Genomic DNA, 13,934 nt, shown 5'->3' with positions numbered 1-13,934 from the left:
AGGAAGGAAGAAAAGAAGGAAGGAAGGAAGAGCAGAGAGAGAAGAAAGAAAGAAAACAGAAGGGGGATAGAGAGAGAGAGAAGGAAAGAGAAAGACAAAGAGAGGAAAGAAGAAATGAAAGAAAGGAGAGGAAGGGCTTCGGCTGAAGGCAGAATGCAACATGCGCAAAGACGCCAGTCTTGTGGGTGATGCTGCCCGCGGCCTCGTTGGAGCTAGGAGAGCTGGAGGCTCCAGTCCCTAGATCTGCCCAGCTTGCTCTGTGCCAATGCTGGCCTTCTTGCCTGTAGCTCAACACCCCGAGCTCCTTAAATAGCTCTGAACCGCACTGAGTGGTGGATAAACATTTGTTTCACAGCTCACAAAGCAGAGCTGCTGGCTACCGGCAGGTTTGATGTAATGAGCTCCATTCTGGACCCCAGGGAGCATTTAGAATGGGCTCTTCTTTGCCCAGGCTGCCAGTCAAGCTGGTACCGGGGGCGGGGAGGGGGGAATAAAAAACACAGCGCTAATCTCTTCCCCACCATCCCTGTCCAGATCTGGAATCCTCAGAAGCCAAACTACTCCATTCTCCTGGGACAGGATTGGGGAGCAGGGTGCCAAGAAGAGAGACTGGGTCACTGCCTTTCTCTGCATCCTCAGGAAATGACCTGGTTTCGTGAGCAGTGCAGAATACAGCCCTGCTCAGGAGCTGCAAACTGCGGGCAGTTGATGGTCCTTTCCCCCTCTGCTTGCCCTACGGAGCCTTCTGCGGCTGGGGAGCTTAATTCCAAAGAAACGGGGGGGGGGCAGGTCGGATGGCCTGGCATTGTCACCTTGAGCTGGCAGCCGCCTTCCTTGACCTCTGCTCTGTACCATCCAGAACATGCCCAGGAACTTCCCGCCTGTCTTGGTACCCAGAGAGACACGGGATCTGCTGGGAGCCGCAGTGTCCTACCATCTGACCCACGTCCCCATCACAGTGTGGTCGGGAGGCGTGTGGGGAAGAGGTGGCTGATTCTCCTCTACATTCTCCCCTTCCTCCCCAACTCCCCACTTCAGGGCAATATGACACGCTGCCAGAAGGAGCTGAGGACCAGTTGACATGATGAATAAATGGTAATTATGTTGTTGGCCTTTCAGCATTTTCTCTGTGGATATTAATAGCCATTAATACCCCGCTGTTTTGTACTGCACCCAAGCCTGACAACCGGAGCAGTGGGGCGGGTCCCTGCCCCGGCCCCCTCGCATACCCTCCCACTCCCACCGCCTCATTTGCTTCTGAGTCTCAGAAAGGAAATGAACTAGCGAAGACAGCGGGTGGAAAATTAGAAGTGAAAAAAACAAATCCAAGGGGAAGTGATTTGGTTTTTCAGCCAAATTGGTTGTTGAATTGGCTTCTTGGACTATTATGATTGGGATCTCCTAGGGGTCATCTTGTTCCTTCCCCAGACTCCAGGCAAGAGTCGCCATGGAAGTTTATATTCTTTTCCTTAAAGTTACCGGGGCTGAAGGAATTGGTAAATGAGCTCAGAGGCAGACTTGAATGTTCCCACTAACACACATTAGGTGGCAAGAACAGGATGAATCGGGCTTAAGTAGCAGAGGTTTAGACAAAAGTGGACTTCCCTGGGTCCTGCTGTTCTTTATAGCAGTAGTTTGGATCCCTGAGAGACCGTGAGCCTTGGAATCAGAGACCAGGGTTAACAAGACGGCTCTGTGCCCTGGACTATAGGGGATGAGGAAGAGGGGGCCACCTTTGGGTTAGAAGGCTCACCTTTATAGTTGTGCGATCTTGAGTGAGGTTACACACCTTTTCTGAGGCTCAATTTCCTCATGAGAAAAAAAAAAAATTCCTAGAACAAGCCAGTAGGTACTAAATAGTAAATACTAGTCCTTGTTCAGTGATGTGTTGGGCCAGTTGGTACCAGCTCCCAAGTCAATGGTCTACATGTCTTCCCAGATTTGAGATCAGTGACATCACCTTGGTAGCTTGAAATTGGCCATGGCAGGAGTATTTACACCACAGAAATTGGCAAACGCTACAGATCAGGACTTGTACTTCTCCCTTAGGAGAGCTGACTGTTCAACATTTGCTGGCACATCGCTGTTGCTGCCCCATTTCAGCTGTCCGGAGTGGCACCGTCTTAGAGCGTGTCCTCAGGTTCCCAAAAGCTGCAAGCCAGCCCTTTGGATGATCTATGTGCCTCCCTTCTATCACAACAAACTGCTCGCTTCCAGCAGAGATTGTCAAAATCTCCTCGAGGCCCTATTAGAAAGCTGCACCTCCTTGATCTATTCGGCACCAAGAGGCAATTGTCAAGGAAGTTGATTGTAGTCCAAATCCAGGTATCAATTCAAAATGTTTCTGCCTCAGACAACTGTGTACGATCAATCAGTAATGTAATCCTCTGTTGGTAGAACACAAAAACAAAGCCCCACCTTGCCTCTTAAACACAGCATCATTAGTCTTAGGATAAACTATAAATTGATGCATGGAGCAAATAGCCAGAGCTGCGTCCCAGGGAATGGGAGCAGATGAAATAACAGTACTTTATGGTGAATGACAAATCATTGCTCGTTCTGTTCCCTATCAAGTGGAACACCATTAATCACGTGGTGGACGCGCTGGGTTCCAAGACAAACAGGACACCGGGAGCAGATATAGGTCTGGGACCGCTGGCCTGGGCAGAGCTGCGCTTTTTGCCTTTCCTGGGAGATGGAGATGAGACCAATTCACTTTCTGTATGGTCCTGTCCTTCATTCCAGTTTATAAGGGTGAGCGAGGCAAGGAATCCCATCAATTATAGTGTCCTTGAGGATGGGGAACTTCATCTTTTTCATGTTATACAAAGTCCTGTCTGAACGGCAAGAGAAGAGCCATGCTCCCAACCAAGAGAGAGGGAGCAGAAGACTGATTGCCTCCTTCTTTGACTTCAGGAAGTCATTAAAGTCCTGTGTGGTCCCATCGGGTGACCCCTCATCCCTGGGCCTGCCATGGTACCTATACTCCCAACCCTTTAAATCACTCTTTTATATTGAGGTATTCTGTCCAAAAGGATGACATTACTGCGTCCCCACATGATGGGCCACTCTCCGAGCACATAATCAGCACTCAACATCTATTTGTTGAAAGGATGCATGATAACACAGGGCAGGGAAGTTTGACCAAAGGAGAGAAATGGGAAAGAAGTGAAGGGTGAGGTTGTAAAAGAAACATTACAGCAGGTGAGCCGGCTTTGGAGGATAGGAGACTGGAGTAAGTGATCCAAAATGAAGGAGAGTGGTATTAGAGGAAAGGTAGGAGGTCCTAAAGTTAATATCCACTTCCTTTCCCATTTTTTTCCCAGGGCCAGTGGTGGCCCTGGTTGATTTTTAAGCAAAGTACATTGTCAGCAATAAATATCGAAGCCTCTCTCCAGCCTAATGAAAACACGAGGCAAGGAGGAAAAGTTAGTTGGTTGTGATTCACAACAGCTCATAAATAATCCCACAGGCCCTATTTCTGGCCCTCTGCCATTCATGGGGCCGGGGAACTGAGAAGCAATGGAATTTTTCTGACTGTTGATTTAATTAAGTGTGGCGAGTCTGTGATGGAGGCTGGCTCGGCTCAAAGCCAAAGGAACAGGTGAATTGGCCATGTCATTGATGGGCAAGTCAGGCCTCTTGTTTGACCAAAACAACCTGTCGTTTGGGATATCTGAAGACTTCTGGAGAGCAGTTGACTCTGCTAAGGTCACCAGAAGACACTGGTGATTTGGTTAAAACCGATCACGATAGTGACAATATGCTGGTTAACTGGGTGGGTCCATCCGACAGTCAGGTGTAGCTACAACTTTACTGATACCAACTATTGGCATTATGTAGTCAAAGCAAAGTTTGATTGACTGATTTTTTCCCCCTTTTACCTTGGTTTTCATGGACATAAAGCTGACACAGCTCAGGGGCAGTGTGGAAACAGAAAGAGTTGGCATGTTTCCTTCATGAAGTTTTCACCTTTGCCATCTGGAACGAGGGAAAGATGACCTTCCTTCTGCCAGCACCAACCCCCTTCCCCAAGCTGAGGTCTACACAATGCTCACCCACACATCAGGAACAGCTGTCTCAGGCAGAAGGCAGTTGACTCCAGCTGGGCGCTCAGCACGAGGGCAGGTGAGATAATGAGCAACAATAAAGTCCTTTTCAGGGAGGTGGGAGTCTATCGGAGGGGTGCGTTGGTTGGTATATGCCGGGCCTTACGTGGCTTATAACCTGTGTTCTTCTGTGCAGTTTGTTTCTCAGTGTGGGATCAGATCTGCTCTTCCTTCTCTCCCCCTTTCCTGCTTTCTTTCCTGCCTTCGTTTACACTGTGTCTGATGCCATAGGAGAATCAGAGATGATGCAGCTATAACCCCTACCCTCAAGGACCTGATCACCCTCTACCTGAGAAGGAAGACACACTCAAAGTAACCACACTGAAAATAATAATAATAATAATAATAATAAGGAGGAGGAGGAGGAAGAAGAGGAAGAGATATAAGGCATGAGAGGTTAAGGATTTGGGGATTCAAGAGAAGGGGAGTAGATGTTCCCTTGGGCTTCATGGAGGAAGTAAGTAGCATACCTGAGCCTAGAAAGACAGGTGAGATTAGGACTGATATGATGCCCAGGGCAGTGGGGCAATCTGGCAAATTATAGGCAGGGATAAAGAAAAGGGCAAAGATGTAAATGAAGAAAATAAGGCAGCATGGCTGAAAGACTCAAAGATCCTTCCAGAGAGAAGATGCAAACCAAAGAGTACATAAGAATAACATTTTGCCCTGCTGAAATAGGGTCAGAGCAAAAATGGCACTGGATGCCAGGTTTAGGAGGTTGGACACATTTAGGACATCTGTTGGGAGGCAATGAGGACTCATTAGCAGGTTAATGGTGTTGAAATTAATCTTTAGGAAAAATAATCTGGCGTCAGTTGTATGGTAGTTAGGATGAAGGGGAAATAAGCCATAGAGATGAAAGTTAACGCAATGTGAGATAGTCCAAGAGACTGGAAATATGGTGAGGGTCATCCGGTGAGAAAGCAATGAGGAAGCAATGTGGAAAAGCATGGGATCAATAGGGCAGGGCTCTACCAACTGCCCACGAAAAGGGGAAGAGTTGAAAGTGACTCTACATGTTGGTGTTTTGACATTTGGTCGAGCTGACAGGAGAGAGGTTGCCGATGATATTGACCTCCCCTTGATCTGCCTCTGCTGGCAGCACAGATGGGGTCAACAGTCCCACATGGCTTCAAAATCACTTTGCACTCTGCCTGCATCTCATCTCAAGGACTCCTTGTACTTCTTTCCATTTGTGCCCCAAGATCTTCTCCAAAACCTAGGAGCTTGCTTGGCTTGCCCACAGCAGTAGCCAAAGTGTGTGTGTCAGAGGAGAGAATACCCTGGGAAACTCTCAACCAGTGAGAAGTAGGATCAACGTTGTGACTTCAGTCCTTCGGGAGCACAGTATGGGAAGCGTTCTGACTCCTCCTCGGAAGGACCCGGCAGAACGGAGGCTGCCTTGCCTGCAGCACTGATCCTTTGGGGGCTGCCTCACATGGATGCTCCTGCATCCCTGTCTCCCTCTCCCTGGTTCCTTCCTCCTGCTTCCTGGGATCACCTCCCACATAAATCATCCTCACCCACTCCATGTCTCAAACTTTGTTTTGGGGATAATCTGAGACAGACATATCCCGTGTAAGGTTGCCGGTGGACACTCAGGTGGGGCTTTTCCTAAGACAAATGTCTTAGGAAATTTGACTCCAGGACTCTAGAGAGAGGCTGGGGTTGAGATACAGTGTTAGGTGTCATCTGCATGCGCAAGGTGATTGAAATTAGGGAAGCGAATGCAATTGTCCAGGAAGGAAATGTGTGCGGGGGGGTGGTGCAGAAAAAGGAAAGATAACATGCCTTCGGGAATTCTCCATTTGCAAGGGGTAAGGATGGAAGGAAGTGGAGAGCCAGCATGGAAATGGAAAGTATGTGCACCTGGCCCCTGGAAAGTCTTTAAAAAATACCAACATTTCACTAGAGAGTCACTGATGTAGACTCTTAGGGATGGGGGCTTCTCTTCCAGTTAGACTGATGATGGGGAAAAGAAGGAACAGAGATCATTTGATAGCTTGAGGCAACAAGGTAGGGAGGAGGTATCTTTAAGTGCAGAAGAGATGTAGAGGGGATGTATCCCAGGTAAAGGGAATTAAGCCACCGGGAAGGAAGACATTAAAGATGCAAGAAAAAGGGAATAATATATGGAGAGGGACTCAGGGGAGGTGAAGGGATTGAGAACACAAGTGGGGTCACAAGAACTTAGCTTTAATAAGGAGAACTCATTCATCCAACCATCCAACAGGCGTGGGTCCAGTCCCTTCTGTGCTGCCAGGATTTGCGCTCGGACCCTTGGCATCAAAAGGGGGGCAAGGCACAGCCAGTCCCCTCTAGGAGTGAGGAAGGAGGGTACGAAACAATCCCTGGAAACGGGGTAGGTTCTAGAATGGAAACATGTATGGCGGAAAAGAAAGGAATGCTCCTGCTTTAAATAGCACCTCTGACTGCTTACCCACTGGTTTAGTAAACTGAAGGAAGCTCACCTCCCACGGGCTCAGTTGTCTCATCTTTCCCCACTCCTCCACTGAGCCGTTGCAACAATCCAAGGAGAAAGGCATTGTGTGGCAGCACCTAGCACAGTGATGAGCACGTACTAGGCCTTCCAAGCTTAGTTTTCTTTCTTCCCAGGGCAAAGCACAACAGTACCGTAGAGGAAGACATGTTTTACTCTGTCCCAAGGACCAAGTAAAGCTTTTGAGAGAAGCTGTTATTCAAACTAACTTAGAGCTGAGGGGGGAGTAAGGGAGAAGGTGGTTGAAGATTCAGGAACAATTGGAGTTAAGAACTTCCTCTTCTATGAGGAAGGTCGGTCTGATGGCTCTGCTCTTCCAATAAACAGAAAGCAGCGTTGTCTTTTGAGGGTGTTATGGCCTGATCTGGCCTCCCCGCCCTATCCATATGTTGACATCCTAACCGCAGTACTTCAGAATGTGACTATATGGTGACAAGCCCTTTAAAGAGGTAACTAAGGTAAAATGAGGTCGTATGGGTGGGCCCTAATCTGACCAGGTCCTTGTAAGAAGAACAGGTTGGATCACAGACACACCCTGGAATAAGACGGCCATGCACAAGCCAAGGGGAGAGGCCTCCGAAGAAACCAACCCCACTGACACCTTGATCTTGGGCGTCTAGTCTCCAGAACCGGGAGGAATACCCTTCGGTTCTTCCAGCCACCTCGTCCATGGAGTTATGAATTAAGGGTGAGGGGACATCGACAGATTAGAGAGAATGAGAGTGTTTTGGAAGAGCCATAATGGGAAAGTCAACTAAAGCTGAACAAATGGTCTCCTGAAGAGAAGATGGTCCAGCTAATTAAGGATGAGTCCATGATTTTTTTCCCCCAGCAACATTTGGTAAGACAGCACATAAAACTGGGCTGTGGTTGGGTTCTAGCACCAAGAGACTCCTGAGGCAGGAGAGTGGGGACTTCCTGAGTGGCAGTGAGCAGGTGAAATGGCTGACCTGGGGCACAGCCCAGGAGAGGCAGATGAGACTGGTGAAGACAAATAGACTGGGAGGTGAAGGGAGAGAAGAATTGGGTCATCACAGGGGAAGGAGTAGGAGATAGGAAAGGGCAGATCTTGTGCTCACAGAGGGGCAGCCAGCTTGAGGGTGCATTCATGGTCTAAACACAGTGGACAGAGTCTTGTCATGTCAGGTGGGGACTGAGTCAGAGTGAACAGTGGCCAAATACCACATGGAGAGTTAGGGCGAGGATGTTTGCCAGCGCCCAGCGGTCCATGTTTTTGGACAGCAATGTTCTTCTGCAATGTGGAAGTCCGGGCTTGTAGACCCTCCTTGTTTGCCACAGAAGGGCATATCTCCTTTATAAGGATGGATATGTGAGGCCTTGGACCCTCAATATCTCACTGAAAATTATTGTGCTCTGGTAGAGCTAGAACCTATGTCTCCTCATTCCCAATTAGGGCCATCTACAACCTGCTCACAGTATTAGCAAGTGCGTGGGGGTGAGGGCACTGGTGTCCTCCCTCCACAGAGGGACGTGGTTTAAGAGTCATTTCCCCAAAGAATGAAGGGGGGGAAATCGGAGGGGTAGACAAACCATGAGAGACGATGGACTCTGAAAAACAAACTGAGGGTTCTAGAGGGGAGGGGTGTGGGAGGATGGGTTAGCCTGGTGGTGGGTATTGAGGAGGGCACGTTCTGCATGGAGCACTGGGTGTTATGCACAAACAATGAATCATGGAACACTTCATCTAAAACTAATGATGTAATGTATGGGGATTAACATAAGAATAAAAAAATTAAAAAAAAAAAGAGTCATTTCCCCAAAACCTCTCCAGGATGAAGTCTTGAAGCCTGTGGATTAGCAGGTACACTATGACCAGCTGTAGGCTGGTGAGGGTCCGGGCCCCACATGGTAGAGTTCCCTCTTAGACTCTCACATTCTGGAGTTCTGGGACTAAGGCCACAAATCATCCCTGTGTGCTTGGGGTAGAATGGAAAGAAACTGGAATGACATGTCTTAGAATGTCATTGGCCGTGACCATTTTCTGCCTAATCTCTGCTTAGGTGACTTTCTAAACCATTCTTAAAGATACTCATCGATCCCAGGTAGTCATGCCTTACACCTCGCAGAGAGCCAACACCCAGTAGGCAGTCATCAAACATTTGCTGAGTTATTAGCTGCACAGAAGTCTTCCTACCCAGAGGTTCTGATACCCTCATACCCGGCCACACATGCGTTCCTTACAGTGTGGTTGGCTGAGGGCTCAGCCCTTGCAGCGTTCTCACACTCCCTCCAGCTTGTCTCATCTGCGGAGAGGTCCACTGCAAGTAATTTGTTACCAATAATAAGGCATCAAGTCTGAGAATCTTTTATTTGTGAAATAGAGAAGATTTAAAAGAGCACTTATCATAATGTCTCGTGCACTTGGCTTGTATTTCAGTTTGCTCTCTGAGTGGGAAAGCAATGGGTAGAGTCACAGCTGGATTACAGAGCCCGGTGCCTCCTCTCTGTTAAGGCAGTGGGTGTGTTTGGAGTATGTAGCTTTCATCCAAGTGTCCTGACTTATTGGGGGTGGGGCTGGGAACAAGTTTGAGACTTGCTGTTAGAACATTCGTTCCTCAACGTGGAAGAGATAGCCAGATCTTCAGCTTTCTCCTCGCCAGGCTAAATATTCGCAGATCTGCTCAGCGACTGGACATTCAGCACACTCCTGAAGAACATTTTAATTGTCTGAGCGGGTCTCTGAGGACCTGCCCCCATTAGCATGAGAGTGATTTCTGAAAGTTGCCCAAACATAGCAAATGCAGCTGTGTCCTAACAACACAGTGCCGGGGACCTCTGAACCATGTCTCTCTCCATAGCCTTGGCTATTTCAAAGAGATCATTAACAAGGTGGAATTGGGTGCCCCGGGGGTCACTGCACAATATACATTGTTACTGTCTTTTAATGGACTTTCCCCAGACGCGGTGTTTCTTAAAGTGCAACGTCGGCAGCTGCTAATGCCAGGCTGAGCCAAGCTGTTTGCGAAGAGAGCGCCCAGCCTGCCAGTCAGTCCTGCCAGAGCAGATCTGAGCTCAGGCAGATGGATCAGGCTTGGAGAAAGGAGGAGGGGACGTGGGCTTAAGGGGAGGGGGCACCAGCAGAGAAGCTAGGCAGCCCTTGGAGGTCTTTGTTATTGATTTAGCATGAAGACTGAAAGTGGCAGGCAGGCAGGTGGCTGGGGCTGGCGGGCGGGGAAGACAGGTGTAGGCAGTCGTGGGCAGTGATTAGCCAGGGTGTTACAGATGTGGCTGGGGGTGTCAGCTGCCGGTGATTAGCACGGACGCTTCTGAGGGGCGTGGCATCAGATGGTGGTTCCAGAATGCAGATGTGAGACGCCTTGCCCGCCCCCCACCCGCTTCCACACCCCTACATACTCTTTCCACTCTCCCAAGCATGTGCCTTCAACTTCACCTTCACCTCTGTGCCGCCCCCACCCCTTTCCCTGCGTTCCTCTCTAGGCGAGGGGCAGGGATATGCAGATTACTCTCCCCCAGTCTTCAGTCTCAGCCAATTTCTGAAATGATCACACAGACTGAGCACCCTCAGACACCAGGCAAGACAAAACTTGTGTAATCTGTAAATACGACCGTGCTCATCCATGTGAGAAACATACCTGGTGGCAGAGCATGTTTATAGCCCGCTGTCTACTGGGCTTGCTCCCTTTTTAAAAACCTGCCTATGATTTTTACCCAAAAAAGTGATTTTCATTGAAGTAGAAGATACACAAAAAGTAAACATATTAATGCCACTCCCACTGGATCAAGAAACAGATCATTCACAACGCTCTAAAAGCTTTCCTTAGTCTCTGTTCTGGTCACTAACTTTGTTCCGGTCTTCCTCTCCAAAAGTGGCCATTGACTTCAATCACCATAGATTGGTTTTGGCTCTTTGGGAATTTTATATGAATGAACCCATCCATGATGCATTATGTCCGATCGAGCTCTTTTTGATCAATGCTTGTATGCAGCTGTTTATTCCTTTTCATTGCTGTATCCTATTCCACGGTCCAAGTCATTCACAATTCTCTATTCTGCTATTCATAAACTTTTGGATTATTTATGGATTTTGGTTACGATGAATAATGATGCCCTAATCATTTTTTTTTTTTTGCCCTAATCATTTTTAACAGGTATTTTGTTGTATGTACACGTTCATTTCTGTATACTTGGGAGTGGAGTTGTTAGAATCATAGGGTATGGGTGTGCTCAGCTATCATAAAAACTGTTTAGTAGCAAGGGTTTTGCAAAACAGTTGGACCATGCCTTGGCCCTGACATCATGTGACTGGCCCCGCTCACACCACAGAGGCCTGGGAGCTCATAGCAAGCCAATCACCATCCACAACCACCTGTCTCAGGCCTTCCATTGGACCACTCAGCTGCTCACCCATTTGGACATTTGGTCCCCCCCACCCCATTCATCTACTCTTGTGCCTTGGTTCTTAGGAACTCTGGCTCCCTATAACCATTGCAGGCCTTCCTTGCTTCCGCGACCCCTTTGGATATGCTTCTGTGACTCACTGACCAGTTGTTCCGCCCAGTTAAACTCTTGACTACAGCCCTACTCCACAGAGTTCTGGTTTTGGCTCCACTGAGCTCATTCAGGCCAGCCCTGGCTTCCGGCCCATGCATGAGGGTGGGTGGAGCGGTCGGAAGTAGAGCTTGCCGTCTCAAGAAGAGAAGCAAGTGAACTGTAAGACAGGAAGATCAATGAAACTGGCTTTTCTTTTCATTATTAATGGGCCCAATTTGTCCTGGGTTAGTGGCAATTTACAAAATTTCAGGAGGCCCAGTCCTTTGGGCTTCCCTGTGTCCCAATCAGACTGCCTTGCTGTGGTGAGTGTGTGTGCGTGGGCACGTGTGTGCACGTGTGTGCACATGCGTGTGATGTGTCGCTGGCTCCCCACGTCTGTGATTCCATGTCTGCAAGCAAGTGCTCGCACCCAGGAGGAGGATGTGATGGAATGCTGTCACACGGCGGGCAATAGGCAGTGAGTTAGCCCAGCTCCTCCACAGCCACCTTGCTGGGGGAGACAGAACAGGAACCACCACACTTGGCAACTTGGTCTATGTCCACATGATTGGAAACAATCTGTGAAGTGAGTCAGATCCGTCAAGAAAACAATTAAGTGACTGGAAAAAGAAAACTCAGTAGAGCTTGTTGTTTGGCCTGGTGAAAGAAAGTAGCCCATTTTGGTCACATTTGTCACGTTCCAGCTGGTCATTGTGACATTAGCTCAAGCTGCGCTTGCCTACCCAGGTGCCTCTTAACGGCTTTGACCCAGACTCTGTCTACACAGCTATCCAGTAAGCTAATCAACTATTCGACTTGCTAGGAATTCTGTCCTCACGGCCATTTTATGGGGATCCCATTGAAAATGATGGCAGACATTTTTCGGGCAAGATAGGACATGGGGGTACCCCACCACTTTTGATGAGTTCTATGTTGGAGGACTGAGAGGCTTCAGGCAGCTCTAGAGAATTTGTGACCACCAGGGATGGGAGGCAGGGACAGGACTCAGAAGGAGTTCCAAGCTGTGAAATCCAGAGATAATCCCCCCAAATCAGGGTGGCCAACTGTTTTTGTTTTCACCTAGGATCGCTGAGTGGGTGACCCCAAAAGAGACAAACTTCTAATTCTAGCCTCTTGGAGATCATCAGCCCAACTCCCAGATTTTAAAGGTGAGAAAAAGGAGGCCCAGGGAGGTAGAGGAACATGCAGAGGGTTACACAGGTAAATAGTGAGTGTTCACTTGGCTAAATTCAACTGCACCTGGCTGTCTCCAGTTAAGGTACCAAGGAACCGAGAGACCCAGACACACTATAGGAACTGGTGATGGAAATACTGAAAAGGAATGAGATAGGAAGTAGAAAGCTCTCTTAAGAACTAGGGAGCTTCCCTGAATCCTTTTTTGGGCACCTTTCCTGTATCCAGCTGCTGGTTATCTGGAAGAGCTCTCATCAATCTCCAAAGAAGAGCAGTGTCCAAAAGTAGGGGAACGTGTATGATGTGGCTTTGGCTGGAGCATATTTATGACCCGAAATGTGCTCTAATTATACAGATATTCCCATAAATGTTATTTTATTAAGTTGAGCTACAGTAAATCTGTCATGTCCATAAGTAACATCACAGTGAACCTGTAGGTAAGCTCAGGATACTGCCATGAGCCATGCTGGGCTATTAGCTTCAGCCCAATGTTATCTGTGTAGTTACAGCATCTCAGGGGCAAAACTCAGGCACTGGGTTTACAAGATTTGGTTGCTCACAGATGCCTTTGACTCCCCAAGACAACAGAAATGTTTGCAAAAATGGAGGCAAGATAACCAGAGAATCCCGAATGTTTGCTTCCTCTATAGCCCGTTTGGAGATGGCTCAGGCCAACAGACAGCTGAAACAGGGAATTAAGCATCTTGGGTTTGTTGCTTCTCTTATGAACTGCTCAGCCTAAGGAAAGTCAATTGGTGTGCTGGGCCTCCCATCTGCCATCTTTGAAATGGTGGCACGTACGCATGCCCCTCTGCGGGAAATATGGCGCTCCTGCAAGCCAGGTTGCTGAGATCTCGGGGTGAAGGCAATAATGATGAAGCATATCTATTAGTTGGTCTGATATCCTCTGACCATTCTGTAGGGGGCAACGACACCGCCTGCAGGGGGTCTACAATCCACTCTCTCCTTCTCCTGGGGAAAGAAAGGAAAGGAGATTAATGATGTCTCCGCCTCAAGAGAAATTTACAACAAGTTGATATCCAAACACTTTGTTCATGAATCTGGATGACTCATTGACTACTTGTGGTGTAGAAGCCAGACTATTGTAAACATAGTGCTCCTTAGCATATTAGAAATACTCCAGAGCTGACAACATTTAAGAACAATCAGAGTGAGGTGTAGTCATTTCACCTCGGAACCAATCATGGGCCACCAGTTCTGGGGGCAAAACTGAGTGTTCAGGGGATGCTGCCTTGGAAGGGACAGAATTGGGAGGCATTTGCTTTAGCACTCAGGATTGAATTAGTTGTTATTCATTACAGGGAATCACATTTCATAGTTCCTAAGGAATAAGGCAAATGTTTTTAAGATTTGGTTCCATATTCAATAGAATCTCTCTCCACAGTCCTTTCAAAGCATCTCTGTAGGGCACCTGGGTGGCTCAGTTGGTTAAGCGACTGCCTTCGGCTCAGGTCATGATCCTGGAGTCCCTGGATCGAGTCCCGCATCGGGCTCCCTGCTCGGCAGGGAGTCTGCTTCTCCCTCTGACCCTCCTCCCTCTCATGCTCTCTGTATCTCATTCTCTCTGTCTCAAATAAATAAATAAAATCTTTAAAAAA

This window comes from Neomonachus schauinslandi, chromosome 11, assembly GCF_002201575.2.
Source record: "Neomonachus schauinslandi chromosome 11, ASM220157v2, whole genome shotgun sequence".
Classification (NCBI taxonomy): Eukaryota; Metazoa; Chordata; class Mammalia; order Carnivora; family Phocidae; genus Neomonachus; species Neomonachus schauinslandi.
This window is presented reverse-complemented; position numbering follows the sequence as displayed.